Here is a 15,000-nt window from a genome sequence, read left to right on the forward strand (position 1 = left end):
ACCATAATAATAAAAAGGCGGGGGGGGGGGGCTGAGTCAGAGAGGAGAGGCAGAGAGAAAGAGGGAGGAGATCTCTTTATTTAACTACAACAATCTGTTTCATTCACTGCAGATGAAAACACAAAGAAACTGAATGAGAGATTTAACATGCGTCAACTGCTCCACCCTCTCCACTTGCCTCACCTTTTCCATCCTCTTCATCTTCTCCACCTCTCCACCTCTCCATCCTCTCTCCGCATCTTCTCCATCCTCTTCATCTTCTCCACCCTCTCCACCTGCCTCATCCTCTCCACCTTCTCCACCTCTCCATCCTCTTCATCTTCTCCACCCTCTCACCTTCTCCAGCTGCCTCATCTTCTCCACCTCTCCATCCTCTTCATCTTCTCCATCCTCTCCATCCTCTCCACCTTCTCCACCTCTCCGCCATCTCCACCTTCTCCATCCTCTTCATCTTCTCCACCTGCCTCACCCTCTCCACTTGCCTCATCCTCTCCACCTTCTCCACCTCTCCATCCTCTCCATCTTCTCCATCCTCTCCACCTTCTCCACCTCTCCGCCATCTCCACCTTCTCCATCATCTTCATCTTCTCCTCCCTCTCCACCTGCCTCATCCTCTCCACCTGCCTCATCCTCTCCACCTTCTCCACCTCTCCATCCAATCCAGCTGCCTCACCCTTAACCACACCTTTCAGCTCAGTAACTATAGTAACACCACAGTGTAGAAATACTGCATTTAAACATTTTAATAAGTAAAAATATATATATATCAGAATGACCCACTTCATTATCATATAATATATTATCATTAACAGTTCATCTCTTCGTGAGTCTGATGAAAACACATCGAGCTCTGAGGACGTGATCTGATCTGTTTAAATATCTTTGTCCGGACTGGACAGGATATTGAGAGAATACAGGAAAGGAGGCTTCAGAAAAAGTTTCATCAACCTAGAGATCAACCGGTCCCTGTCGGGCCGTGGAGCCAACAGGTCTAGAGAGGAGGCCTTCACGCTGCACTGACCAACCTTGACCACCAGGGGAGCTACTGTACACGTCTGTCTTGAACACCGTCACCCTGGGCTGAAACGTCACTGCCATACTAACTCAGGATTTTACCGACCCACCTGCCACTGACAGACCGGCCCCAGACTGTTAGACTAGGCCCCACCCCTCCTCCACTCCCACTGCCACTGAAAGACCATCATCTGTTTGACCCGCTGCCCCCTGGTGGAAGCCTCAGGTCCAGCATATCACAGACAAACAGAACCAACAAAGAGCCTCCACCACAGAGCCAACCGGAGCTGAACACTCGCAGACACAGACTATCAGGAGCCATGAGACCATCTGCACTACAACACTTACATCTACAGAGCACCTGCACGTGGTTACCTTCACTGCACCTGTGTGCAACTTCCTGACTGCTCTACCTGTTCATAGAACCACTGTAACTCGGCAAATCCTCAAGTCTCAGCGGCATCATGTTGTTTTATATCTGTAAAGTTTTTCCAACATTAAAACAAAACCTTGAAAAATCTGCTCTATACACAATTTAAATTAAACTCATAAAATGCACTTTAAATTAGTTTAGTTTGAACTCTTCAATCTTTAGTTGCTGTTTCTGAAATTCAGATCTTCTCATTCTCAGTTGTACTCTGATGGAGGTAAAGAGCTGATTCTCCAGTCGCTGCCATTAAACCACCAGAGGAAGAAGAGGTCATTAAAGATTTAGTCAAAGCTCAGATGATGATGGAGAACATGATGGAGATCTATTGGTTCATGTGAGGAAGTTTCCAGAAGAAGACGCAGCGAACAAAGAGCTGAGGTTTCACCTCTGAGATCATCAGACACTTCACACAGAGGCTGCGAGCTGCTGCAGCTGTGAAATGTGTCAGTCTTAAAACAGGAAGTCAAACAGGTATCACAACACATAACATATTTCTGTTGCTGCACATACCTTCACTCTGTGTCTGTTTCCTGAAAGGGTTTAAACTGCTGAGCAGACAGTTTACTAACAACAGCTGCTTCAGAACCTGGACTCATCTGATCCATCTGTCCCAGAGACACTACACAACCTGTGCGTTCACCAGTCTCTCAAAACGTCACTGAAAATGATGCATGCATATTTTCAGATGTCAATCTATCATCTCAATGAATCAATTTATCTTTGGCCTTGAAATGTCCTGGGGGTTTCATTTTTAAGACCACCCTCTGTTTCCTATCTGCTTCATCCAATAACACAAAATGATAAAAAATAAATAAAAAATGAAAAAGGTGTAAATTAAGACAATTTACAATAGTTGTGTTTGTAGAGTTTATATTTTAAATATAAAACAGAAATTAAAGTGTACTATAACAGTTTAAACTATCCCTCAGTCCACATAATACAGTTAAAGCTCCACCTCGCCCAACGAGAACATTATAATGCTGCTGATGTGTTATAATAATAAACCACTTTCAAATGCTCAGTGAGAACTTTGAATTTTTCATACTTCAACTACATTTTTCTGTGTTTGTCCTGAAGTAAAATGATAAGAAGCAGGACGTCAGTGTAACAACACGACTGTGCACTGTTCTGAATATCATGAATCACCCCAGTGTGTTGGATCAGAGACAATACTACGTGTTGTACAGTCAGACAGAGGTACATTTAATATCACACTTCTCTTCCATACATATGTTCATGCCTTCTGTTCCACTGATCCAGTTCACTGTACATGTCTTTATTCATAGAAACCACATCACATCTGATCGTGAACACTTCACTACTTCACTGAGGATGTTACAGCCCAGGAACAAACATCTGGTGCTGGATATGAAACGGTGATACAAACAGTGAAACAGGTAAACAGTGAAAAAAAACAGTGAATCCGTGACATGGTGAATCAATGTCACAGTGAAACAAACAGTGAATCAGTGAATCAGTGAATTGGTGACACAGTGAAACATGTCAGTGCAGGAAGCTGCATCGTGTCTTTTCTCTGTGAGGGAACTTATTCACAGAGAGAGAGAGAGAGAGAGAGAGAGAGAGAGAGAGAGAGAGAGAGAGAGAAAGGGAGCGTCTATGTCTCTCTACCATTGATCTGATTCCTGCTCCGCTAATTAAATCACAGCGCAATTAACAAGAGTCAGCTGTCAATCAAAGCCTCATCACAGAGAGAGAGAGAGTGAGAGAGACATAAACAGCACATTAGAGAGAGGTAGAGAGACACTTACTTCCTTCAGGAAACAGTCCGTCTTTCTTTCATTCCTCCAAAAAACAGACGACAAAAACTGAAAGAACCTGCACACTGGGTGAGAGAGAGAGGGGTCGAACGACTACCAACAGACAGATGGAGGGAGAGGGAGAGAGAGAGAGAGGGAGAGAGAGAGAGAGAGAGAGAGAGAGAGAGAGAGAGAGAGAGGGGCAAGTGAGCGAGCAGCCGGCTAGATGGCTGTAATCCCATTATTGTGAACGACACATTGTTCTGAGAGAGAGAGGGCGAGAGACATTCAGACACACACAGAGAAAGAGAGCGAGAGGGGGCGAGAGACTTTCATACACAGAGAGAGAGTCTCACTGGGAATAAAGGGGGTGGGGCTTATCTGCACACACTGTGGTGGGAGGGGCAGACTCATTAATAATTAATCAGGGGTTTGAGGCGTGAAGTTAGAGAGAGAGAGAGAGAGAGAGAGAGAGAGAGAGAGAGAGAGAGAGAGAGAGAGAGAGAGAGAGAGAGAGTGATAGAGCGAGGCAGTAAATCAATGGTTGGTGGTTCCCCCTGTGAAGGACACGCCCCCTCTGACTGAAAGACTGGAGACCAGTTCTCTGTTGAACTGGTCTCCAGTTTCCAGTCAGTGACAGTGACACAGGATCAACAAAACCACTGAGTTAAAACCAGACCCACATGACAGGGTTAACATAGTACATGGACTGGTTCTGACCCAGTAACACTACACAACTGAGGAGCAAGTGAGGAACCCGTCAGGAACAACTTCATTAATGAACTGTGACTGATACTGATGAGTTAGACCAGACCGACTGTATCAATGAACCATTAGATTGACTACGAACCAGCTGCTGAGCAGAACTAACTACAGACCATCATCAGTCACTAACCTCATCACACCTAACACGGTCAACCCTCATGGTCCCATGTGGGCTCTGACTGTGATGACCTCACCTTAAGCCTCTTTTTGCTCCTAGTTCTGGTTTTGGTCCATGGATGGACCCTCATGCTGACTCTGCTCAGGTCTGTGTCTGAGATCCGTCAGAGAACGTCATAAAGACTACGAGTTGTTGTGGGTTCAGTCTTGTGGGTTCGTGGTCTCAACACACCACGGTTCTTGTCTCCGCAAGACCAGTCCCACAGCTGAGCGGCTCCTTTGATTCTGTGGGTGTTGTTAATCCCACTGTGAGCCCAATGCATGATGGGAAACAGTTTTCACAGTCATCAAACAGCAGAAGAAGAACGTCCTGTTCTCACTGTGGTTCTGGGGTTCTTCTTCTTCTGTCTTTGTTCTGTCTGATCACTACCAATCAATACTGGTCAGTTGGTGTCATGTCCTCCTCAATTATATAAAATACTTCTGATGGACTCAGGATCAATACTCATCAATACTGATCAGTTAGTGTAGCGAGGCTCTCATCTCTGCTCAGGTGAGTCCACATGTCATCTGATTGGTTCACAGCTGACCGGTCACAGCAGGTGAGAATCATAAAGTGTTCAGGTCGTCATGGCGACCACAGAGAGTTTAATGTGATGTGAAGACAGCATGAAGAGTGTGAGTGTGTGTATCTTATCGACATAATCTTATCTGTGACACAACACACTGCTCATAAAACGTGTGTGTGTGAGTGTGTGTGTGTGTGTGTGTGTGTGTGTGATAGAGCTCAGCTGGGAGTGTTTGTCCAACTCTCATCAGGAGCCTCATGCAATATTAATCTCACACACACACACACACACACACACACACACACACACACACACTGAGGGTCACATGCACCACTGAACACACATACATCAATCAAACACACAAAGAGAAAACACACACACACACACACAGCCTGAGGTCTGACAATGTGGGTGTGTGTGTGTGTGTGTGTGTGTGTGTGTGTGTTGGTGGCCGGACAGCTGGTGGAGCAGCAGACATAAATATTGTGTCTATGATGTGATTTTATTTCTGCATTAAGTCAAAAGAGAAAGTCACAGATCCGACCAATTACAGGCCAGCTTCAGATGCTCAGCGGTGACCGAGGTCAGAGAGCCAGAAACAACAACAACAACAATAATAATAATTTAAAAAGTCACATTTCCACAAATTTAACATCAGTTGACAAACTCAGACTCAGACAGTGATTGGCTGCTTCATTAGAGGTTAGTTCTCTGTGATGATCAACAGAGTCTCTTCACACAAACCAACAACAGCCACATTCAACACTGATCAGACTCACTGCTCCCTAATAACAATAATGACAACAATAATAAGACTTGAGACAGACTGACTGACTTCATGCAGACACCACCGGGCTGAGGAGGATCCTCTCTGAGATAAATCTGTGATTCTGAATCTGAAGATAAATATTGAGATTAAACAGAATTTAAATGTTATTTACTTTTCATGTCATATTGTTATATTCTATTGTTATATTTGTCTTAAATGTTTTATTGAAGAGTAATGGATTAAATTTGATCCAATAAACAGAAAAACTCAAATGTGTTAAATAAAATATCAAAAACAAATCCTCCATATATTATATTATATTAAATTATATTATATGTTGCAGGGTGCGGTGTGTGTTGTTTTTCAGGTATCCGAGGCTTTCAAGCAGAAACAAAAGCTGAAGGACAAGTGAAGAGGCTTTAAAGGGGGAGGAGGAGGAGGAGGAGGAGGGTGGGTGATAGAGGGTGAGGGGAGGGGGGGGTTAGAGAGCGTGAAAAGCAGCTTGTAGAGAGACGAACCAACCAGGCGGAGTAATGAATGCAGGGGGAGAGGAGGGGGAGGAGGGTGAGGTGAAAGGTGACACGCAGTAATTGGGAGGAAATGTATGTGTGTGTGTCTGTGTGTGTGTGTGTGTGCATGTGTGTGTGTGTGTGTGCATGTGTGTGTGTGCATGTGTGTGTGTGCGTGTGTGTGTGTGTGTCTGTGTGTGTGTGTGTGTGTGTGATGGAAAGAGAAGACAGAAAAATAACAAGTGAACTTTACTCAGAAGGTCTGATAATGAACACTGACTGTTCATATTAATAATCTATCTGTTCTTCGATTGGACAGATGTCTGATCCATTAATTATCTCTGCACAGCTTCCTGTTTGAGTTTTTTTTTTTATTGATTATTGGATGTTTACATTCACCACCAGAACAGAAAATTCAACCCAGTTTCTAAATGCAAACATTAATTTAATTCAGTGAGTTTAAATGAAAACTTTCACTTTCACAAACTGATTTTATATGTTACCATGACAATGCCTCAGACTGTCTCTGTGTTTCCACCGTGTCCTCATGTTCAGACAACAACAACAACAACACCACAAAGACTCCGTGTCAGTGTGTTCTGTCAACTGAGAGACACAACAAAGACTGCTCTGTTACACTTACACACACACACACACACACACACACACACACACACACACACAGGTCAATGAGGCTGAATCTGCAGATTCCTCTGAAACAGCCAATCAGATCACTGCATCCTCCACCAATCACTGAACAGCAACTTCAGCAACAGCACCTCCATGAAAACACAACACACTTTATCTCTGATGGGTTGATGACATCATCGGTCACCATGTGGCGGCTGTGTGTGAGGTCACTGGTTGCTATGGTAACCATGTGGACGCCCTGACTCAGCTGTTTCACCAACAGACATAGAGATTACAGTTACACCAACCTGCTGCGTCTGCGATGAGGAAACTGAGGAGGAACCTTCTTCATCAGGAGGACGTTTCCTGCAGGAACACAAATACAGACGTACGTCAGGTCACACAGAGGCAGACTGAACTTGAGGCCTGACTGTACACTGGACCAGTGTCTGTGTCCTCACCCGACATACAGGTGTTGGAAATGACTCCAGGACAGTTTCACATCTGTCCCAGATGTTTCAGTTGAGGACAGCCGACAGCTGCATGTCGGGATACCCGAGGATACCCGCTCTGACACACGATACAGTCGCTGTGTAACTCAGCAGAGTGACAGTTCATCTGATGTGGCGTAGGAAATAGGAATACGGTACTTCAGCGGCCATGATCAGATGCACTGCCCCCCCCCCCCCCGTAATGACTGTACTCCCCCAGGTAGAGGTCCCACCTACACTTCAGTGTTACTGATTGTAAACCAGATGGTGCGTTCAGGCGTCTCTCTTAGGATTGTTCATCAACCATCTGCCCTCAAGGTCAACTCAGGTCAAGCAATGAATCACTTCCTGTTTGTCTGCCGCAGCGTGTAATGAGTTAATGAGCACAGATAATCAATCACTGCACATATTGATTGATGATCTATCACACTCAGCTGTCCTCGTCGATACAGCTGCTCTGACCAATCAGCTGCTTCCTGTTCTTCACTGTTATTAATGCTCACACAGAAAAAAAGTGCAGGACTGTGAGATCCTGGTCCTGGATCACAGTTGATTAGTGTTGATCAGATCCTGGTCCAAGCTCCAGCTCCATCAGAACCAGCACCCTTGTCACTGTGGTCGTCATAAACATGTTGTTTTATCATGTGACTGTCAGAGTCTCTCTGAGCCTTCAGAGAGAACAGACCTGCTCTAGTATAAACTACATCTGATCCTCATCACAGAACTGGACTGAACAGTCCCCACTGTATGTAATGAGACCAGCAGGTGGCGCTGTAAATGCTGTGATAATCCACATTCATCTACTGCTTAAACCATAAACTCGTCTGAAACCCGATCCATGATCAAAGACTTCTGTCCACTGAGTCCCTCTGTTTACACACATACATGAAGAAACTGATGTGACAGAAAACACTACGTTGTTTAACAGAAAATCTGAGTGAAGGACTTTTATCTGCAATAAACCTCGGACCTGATCAACACACAGTGAGGCTCCGCCCCCTGTCAACAAGTCGCTAGCACACACTCAAACACTCCTTCAGCAGCTTTAGTCTGTTTGTGTCAGATGGTTTGTAGAGTCTGAAGGACGACCAACAATACAGGCGCGCACACACACACACACACACACACACACACACACACACACAGCCAGCTGAGCCAGGAGTCGTCCTTGAAGACAAAAACCAGGGATCAACAACCACCTCCCTGTGTGTGTGTGTGTGTGTGTGTGTGTGTGTGTGTGTTTTGTTATTCTTGTATCTTTGTGAGGCCCATATTAGTGTTCCCGCTCTGTCAGCTCAGCTACTCTGACTGAGTCTGAGACCGGCCCAGACAGGAGACCCAAAACCAGGATCTAAAAGAAGCTGAACTACTGATCAGTGGATTATCATCACACCAACAGTAAGATCAGCAGTGTGTGTCTCAGAGGAAGTGGTCCTGTAGTGAGGTCAGGGGGTCTCAGTCAGACACAGAGGATCTATTCACTCACACACTGATTCATTCATCACAGTAAAGATCAGTTATGTCAGTCTGAGCGTCACTTCACTTCCTCTCACTTCACTTCCTCTCACTTCACCTCCTCAGGACTGACAGACAAAAACACCCTTTACACATGGAGGGTGAAGTAATTATTGATCAGTCTGATCAATGATTTTTCTCAAATCAAGAGGAGCCAGGTGAGGATCTGGACTGAGATCAATCACCTCTCATCAAGACCTTCAAGAACTTCAGGATGAAGAACGTAACTCACACCATCATGAGGACGTTTGAGCCACCTGATTTTGTTCATGTCCTCATGTTGAGAAACTCAGTCCTCCTCTGTGGAATAACACAGACCTAAAACTACAGACCAGGTCTCTGGTACACAGGACACAGAGAGACTGGACCACAGGACACAGAGAGACTGGACCACAGGACACAGAGAGACTGGACCACAGGACACAGAGGGACTGGACCACAGGACACAGAGGGACTGGACCACAGGGCAGAGACTGGACCACAGGACACAGAGAGACTGGACCACAGGACACAGAGGGACTGGACCACAGGACACAGAGGGACTGGACCACAGTGCAGAGACTGGACCACAGGACGATGTATTTAATGACCTCAGGACGTTATTACCACCTCCTCCGCGTCACCATATCTGTCACTCTGAGCTGCCCTCTAGTGGACATATGGACCCTTGATCCAGTCTCATCGAGGGTCAGTCTATGTCCAATCATGGACCACAGATAAACCTGAACCAGGAGAGCCAGCTGCTTATTGCTCCCAACAAATTACTTCAAGTGTGTGTGTGTGTGTGTGTGTGTGTGTGTGTGTGTGTTAGTATTTCACAGTGTTACATCATCAGCTGACAGAAAGTCATTGGTAAATATTTGATTAACTAATAACTAATGACTCTCATCTGCTGCATGTTAAAAAAAACTACTACAAGTGAGACTCGAGTTCAGTTTCTGGCTCTTTGAACTCACAGCTCACAGATGCATCAGGACTTGGATCCTCCATAAACCTGATCAGAACCAGGAGGCTCATGTCACTATGTACAGTCTGAGTTACATCCAGTTTGGATCTGGTTGTGGTCTGTGGTCTGCAGGTCTGTGGTCTGCAGGTCTGTGGTCTGCAGGTCTGTGGTCTGCAGGTCTGTGGTCTGCAGGTCTGTGGTCTGCAGGTCTGGTTTGTCGGTCTGTTGTCTGCAGATCTGCAGAAACACCTGAAACACATGACACGCCTGAAGAGACTGTCGTCCTGTAAAAAACAAGCCCATAGGTTGTCTGTGTAGCTGGTTATTATGACCCATAGTTACATTTTGTTGTTAGGTGACTAGTGGCCATACTATCTAAGACAGGAGCAAAGGGAAAAGTGCGGTGACGTAATATAAAGACCGACAAAGTCAGCGCCTGGAGGAGGTTGGGGTGGATGGATCAACAGAACACAGGAAAATGACACAAGAGACTGGTGTTCCACTCCCATGTGGAACCAGCAGTTTATGTTGTTACTTTTATCCATGAACATTCAACAAAGGTTACCCCATTGTTATTATTGTAACCATGACTACAAAGATCGTCCGTTGAGGAACTATTTATTTTAACCCATATCACGACCTTTTCCTGAACCTAACCAAGCCCTGACTGTTATTTTAGTAACTGCCATAGAGGTGCTATTTCAGGAGGCGCTCCTATGGGTCGTATCAGGGGGTAGAAAAATATGGTTGTTTAGGTTGGAGGACTCGTGGCACCTGAAACACCTGAAACACCTGAAGATGAGTTGCCTTCACTTCATGTTACTGTCTGAAAGTTCAACTACCAACACTGAAACAGTTCATGAAAACAAACTGTAAAATTGACTGGTGTTTATACTGGATTTACTGGGAGCTGTGGTCCTGGGAAAGTTAGTCAGAGGACCTCTACTGGTTCCACTGGTTCATCTGGTTCTATCATCTGGACTTTAAACCGGGCTCAGAGTTTTATTTTTACTTTCTGTGCAGAAAAATTAAAACTGCAGACTCCAAATAGGCCACCAGTGGATTTAATCCCCATTAAACCTGACCCCGAAACACACACACACACACACACACACACACACACACACACACACACACACACACACACACACACACACATATACAGTAGATTAGGCTGCCTGCCTTCATTCACTAATCTGTGGAGTTAATCTGATGGTTGTAACTCTGCAATGAGACATTATAGAGCTGTAATCTGCATATATAGAGCACACACACACACACACACACACACACACACACACACACAGTAACACACTCAGCCATATGTGCAACAGTCGCAGAGCTCTGATGCAGTCTTCCTGTTTGTCTCCGTCACTTGTCTCAGTCTGGTATCTGGTCTCCGGAGAACATGACTGTACTAAGTGATCTGGTCTCTGTCAGAGTCTGGACTCTGTGGGAGGGTTCAGACTGGAGAGGGTTCAGACTGACTGTGGGTTCGACCTGTGCTGGTCTTCTGTCCACATCCTGGTCTGAACCCGGGACAGCATTCACAGGACTGGGTTTCATGAGCCTCTAATGTAATGTGTCCATGAGGACTTGGTGAGTCCAGGACTCAGACTATCTGGATCCTGTATGTGACACTTCGCTGTTATTTTTGTGTTCTGTGCTACAGAGCTTCATTTAACATGTGAGACAGTGAAAACAATCAAGACAATTAGTCAGTCAATCAACTGATCAGCTGATCAACTGATCAATCAATGAACTGATTGACTGATCATCAGAAGATCAGAGGAATACTTGTTTTTTCTTTGTGATTACAGTGGAACCATGAGAACAAGGAGCTGGTTAACGTGTGTGTGTGTGTGTGTGTGTGTGTGTGTGTGTGTGTATGTGTGTGTGTGTGTGTGTGTGTGTTTCTAAGTTGGGGGTGTAACAGATGCCAGCGACTGAAGACAGCTGCACACCAACATACCAATTATACACACACACGCGCACACACACACACACACACACACACGCACACACACACGCACACACACTCTCTCAGTCAGACAGTATAATCTTCACTGTGATGGCAGTGACACCACATTATTCCACAGTCTGTAATCTGAACATTCACACTGAGACAAGGGAGGTCCTTAAAGGAACAGTCAGCCAGTCAACAGTAAGATATTTAACAGTCTGGCATTTAAAGGAACAGTCTGGCATTTAAAGGAACAGTCAGCCAGTCAACAGTAAGATATTTAACAGTCTGGCATTTAAAGGAACAGTCGGACACTGACTCAATAATTAACCCGAAGATGAGGCTGAGGTGTTTTGATGGACGTGAATTGCAGGTAACATTTCAAATTAAAAGCTCTGCCCTTTCCTATTTGTTCAGTCAGACAGTGATTTCAAAATACTGTAGATGCTGTTGAACTATAGTATTAATATGTTTTGTTGTTCACACATCTAAATGTACTTTTTCACTGTTGATGCTGTCTGTAGTGTGATTTGATAATGAATGTATCTGACTACAGTCATGTTAACAATGCTTCTTTGAATCTGAATTTGACATAAAAAGACAGAGAGACAGACAGACAGACAGACATACAGAGAGAGAGACAGATGTAGAGGAAAAAGGAAGGAAGAGGCTGTGCCAGCAAAGGAAATGGAAACAGAGCCACAGTAAATACAGCTCATTTTACCATACAAGAGGAACTTCCTCCTTCATTACAAACAGTAGGACACACACACACACACACACACACACACACACACACACACACACACACACACACACACACACTGTACTTCATGTTGTGAGCTGGTCTGGAGGGTAGCTCAGTGTGAAGCTCATGCTCTTATGTTTGATAGAATAAACTATTAACAAATAATGAGCTGATTAATCATCAGTAATCTGACGCTTCAGCCTGATACACTGATGCATGAGCAATAATAATAATGCAGTAATATCATTACTTGTACATGTTGTAGATGATAATTCACAGAGCTGGTGAATAAACCAAACAAACCTACTCATTAGTTGTGAGACAGCAGCCTGTAAACACTGAAGGTCTGTGCTGTCAATAAAGCTTGTTCAATCTTTTGAATGAATCTTTTCACTGAACTTCATTTTGTGTGTCTTTGTTCACAGACCGTGTTTAAATAAAGCTTCTCTGTTGAAGCCTGACTGTTCATTAACACTGCTCACCCCGAGCTTTCAATAAAGTTCATTTAAATTCAGATCCTTTTGTCCAGGTGGTCTTTGTTCACAGAGCTGGTTTCAATAAAGACACAGTGTCAACTCGCTCCATCAGCCGAGGTCAGTCTGTGGTGACTGACAGCGCCCCCGCATGCTGCTCTCTACGTCCAGATGTCACTGAAAACTTTACAGAGATAACAATGGGTTTAGTCCAGCATTTAGTTAAAACCTGCAACCAAAGAACCCGACCAAGATCCAAACCAGGACTTCAAGTGGAACCAGAAAAAAACAGAACAAACTGTTACAAACCAACACTATGTTTCGACCAATCAGAACATCAGATTGACACACAACCTCGTCTCTTTATACAGACCTGTCCTCATTATTATTATTATTATTATTATTATTATTATTATTAATAATAATATTATCATCATTATTATTATTGTGGTCTGTTTACAAGCTCCCGACTGACTGTTTGCTGACTGGTTTCTTCCTGACTGGTTCCTGGCTGACTGATTTTTGACTAGTTCCTGGCTGACTGGTTTACTGACTTGATTCCTGGCTGACTGGTTTGCTGACTGGTTCCTGACTGACTGGTTTTTGACTAGTTCCTCACTGACTGGTTTACTGAGTGGTTCCTGGCTGACTGGTTTGCTGACTGGTTCCTGACTGGTTTTTGAAGCACTCTGACTTCACTTAAACATCAAAGAGAATTTTTCATCACAGCCAATTTTAAACACACACATGTGTTGGTATTACTATTATTCTGAGGTCCCTCTGTCCATGCCGTCAGCCATACTCCTCATCACCATGGTTACCCTCAATCTTCACCATGGAAACCTCGACCATCAGAGGGACATGAAGGAGGGCTGCACAGACACTGCGGTGTCTTCTTTTTGTGCGATAATAAACTGTGTGTTGTGTACAGATAGACAATTACAGGAACACACACATACTGAACACCTGCCTACAGGTGACGTGTTTCCAGCAGGTGATGTGCAGACTCAGGTCTCTATGTACATTTGATCAGTTTATCAAACAGCCAGAGCAGGCGACACTCATGTTCAGGTGGTGTGGGTGGTGAGAGATGCATCTTGGGAACTGATCAGACTCAAATCAGTTTCCTTTGTGACAGCTGTAGGCTGACGAGTTTTAGCTCATTATCACGTGACTACTGCACATGTTCACATGGTGACATCATGCAGCCATGAACAGTTTTATTCCCAGCTGGTACCAGTTCAGTGAGGCGAGACCTGGGTCACAGTCCTGGATCTAAACCCAGTCCAGGTCTGAAAGTCTGACCTAAAACGTTTGCACAGGTGTTAATGTTGCAGCTGAGTTAACGTGAAACACTCCACACACAACCTCCTTAAATATCACACAACCTCTCTCACACATCTCCACCATCCTGTCTGTCTTACAGACAGTGAGACAGCCGCACACGCCTCTATGTGTGTGTGTGTGTGTGTGTGTGTGTATGTGTGTGTGTGTGTGTGTGTGTGTGTGTGTGTGTGTGTTGACTCCACAGGGAGTGATCCAGAGAAACCAGCTTCTTTATGGATTATTAATATCACCTCCAGCTACACAGTCGGTGTGTATGTGATCTGACACACAGGGAGGGGGAGGTGCTCAGCAGTTGGTGTGATCAAGGACGCTTCATTCACACTCAAGTGAGTGTGTGTGTGTGTGCATAATCTGTGGAGGCCACGCCCTAATCTGGGATCAACAATAGACCCCCCCCTCCCCCCTCCCCGGTCTTTGTGAGTTTCTTGTTTGTTTCCACTCGTTCTCAAGTCACTCTGCACCCCCCTTCACACACTCACTGTGTGTGTGTGTGTGTGTGTGTGTGTGTGTGTGTGTGTAGGTTCACCCTGACAGAACACAGAGGTAGAACCACACAGTGAAAGACTGGACTCTGGCCCCCGACTCTCCTGGTTTATATTCTGGTGGTCTACAACTGATGTCAATGACTCCGTCCGTCCACAGGAAACTTTCACAGAAGTCATATAAACTCTATTCTAGTGGTCCAGGTCGTAAACAGTCCCTCAGGCTCCAGAATTCCCTGGGTCCAGTCTGTAAAATGTGAACGTTTTCAGGTTTTCTACCTGTGAGTTCGGACTGAATCCAGACTGGATTTCTCATAAAGACTGATGAGGATCAAGCTGCTTCCTGGGTCTTCAAGACTAATCCAACCACAGGAAGAAGTTCAGTTTGTGTTGACAAAACCTTATCAGAGCTCAGAGACCTTAAATTCTGGATCTAAAGGTTCAGCCCCTGAAACTGACCTGAGATCAGCTGAGA

The 15,000-nt window shown here is 44.8% G+C and overlaps 1 protein-coding gene across 1 annotated transcript in view; it reads right to left on the reverse strand.

Annotated features, from left to right (window-relative positions):
• The window catches only part of plxnb3 (plexin B3), a 52,127-nt gene that overhangs the window by 32,756 nt on the left and 4,371 nt on the right, over window positions 1–15,000 (reverse strand). Inside the window, exon 2 of the mRNA XM_023406146.2 lies at window positions 6,869–6,926. The gene's annotated coding sequence lies outside the window, so the exon portion shown is untranslated. The remainder of the gene's footprint in view (window positions 1–6,868; window positions 6,927–15,000) is intronic.

Source organism: Seriola lalandi, unplaced genomic scaffold (assembly GCF_002814215.2).
Source record: "Seriola lalandi dorsalis isolate HSWRI2012SDOR001 ecotype SW California unplaced genomic scaffold, Sedor1 jcf7180002054296, whole genome shotgun sequence".
NCBI lineage: Eukaryota > Metazoa > Chordata > Actinopteri > Carangiformes > Carangidae > Seriola > Seriola lalandi.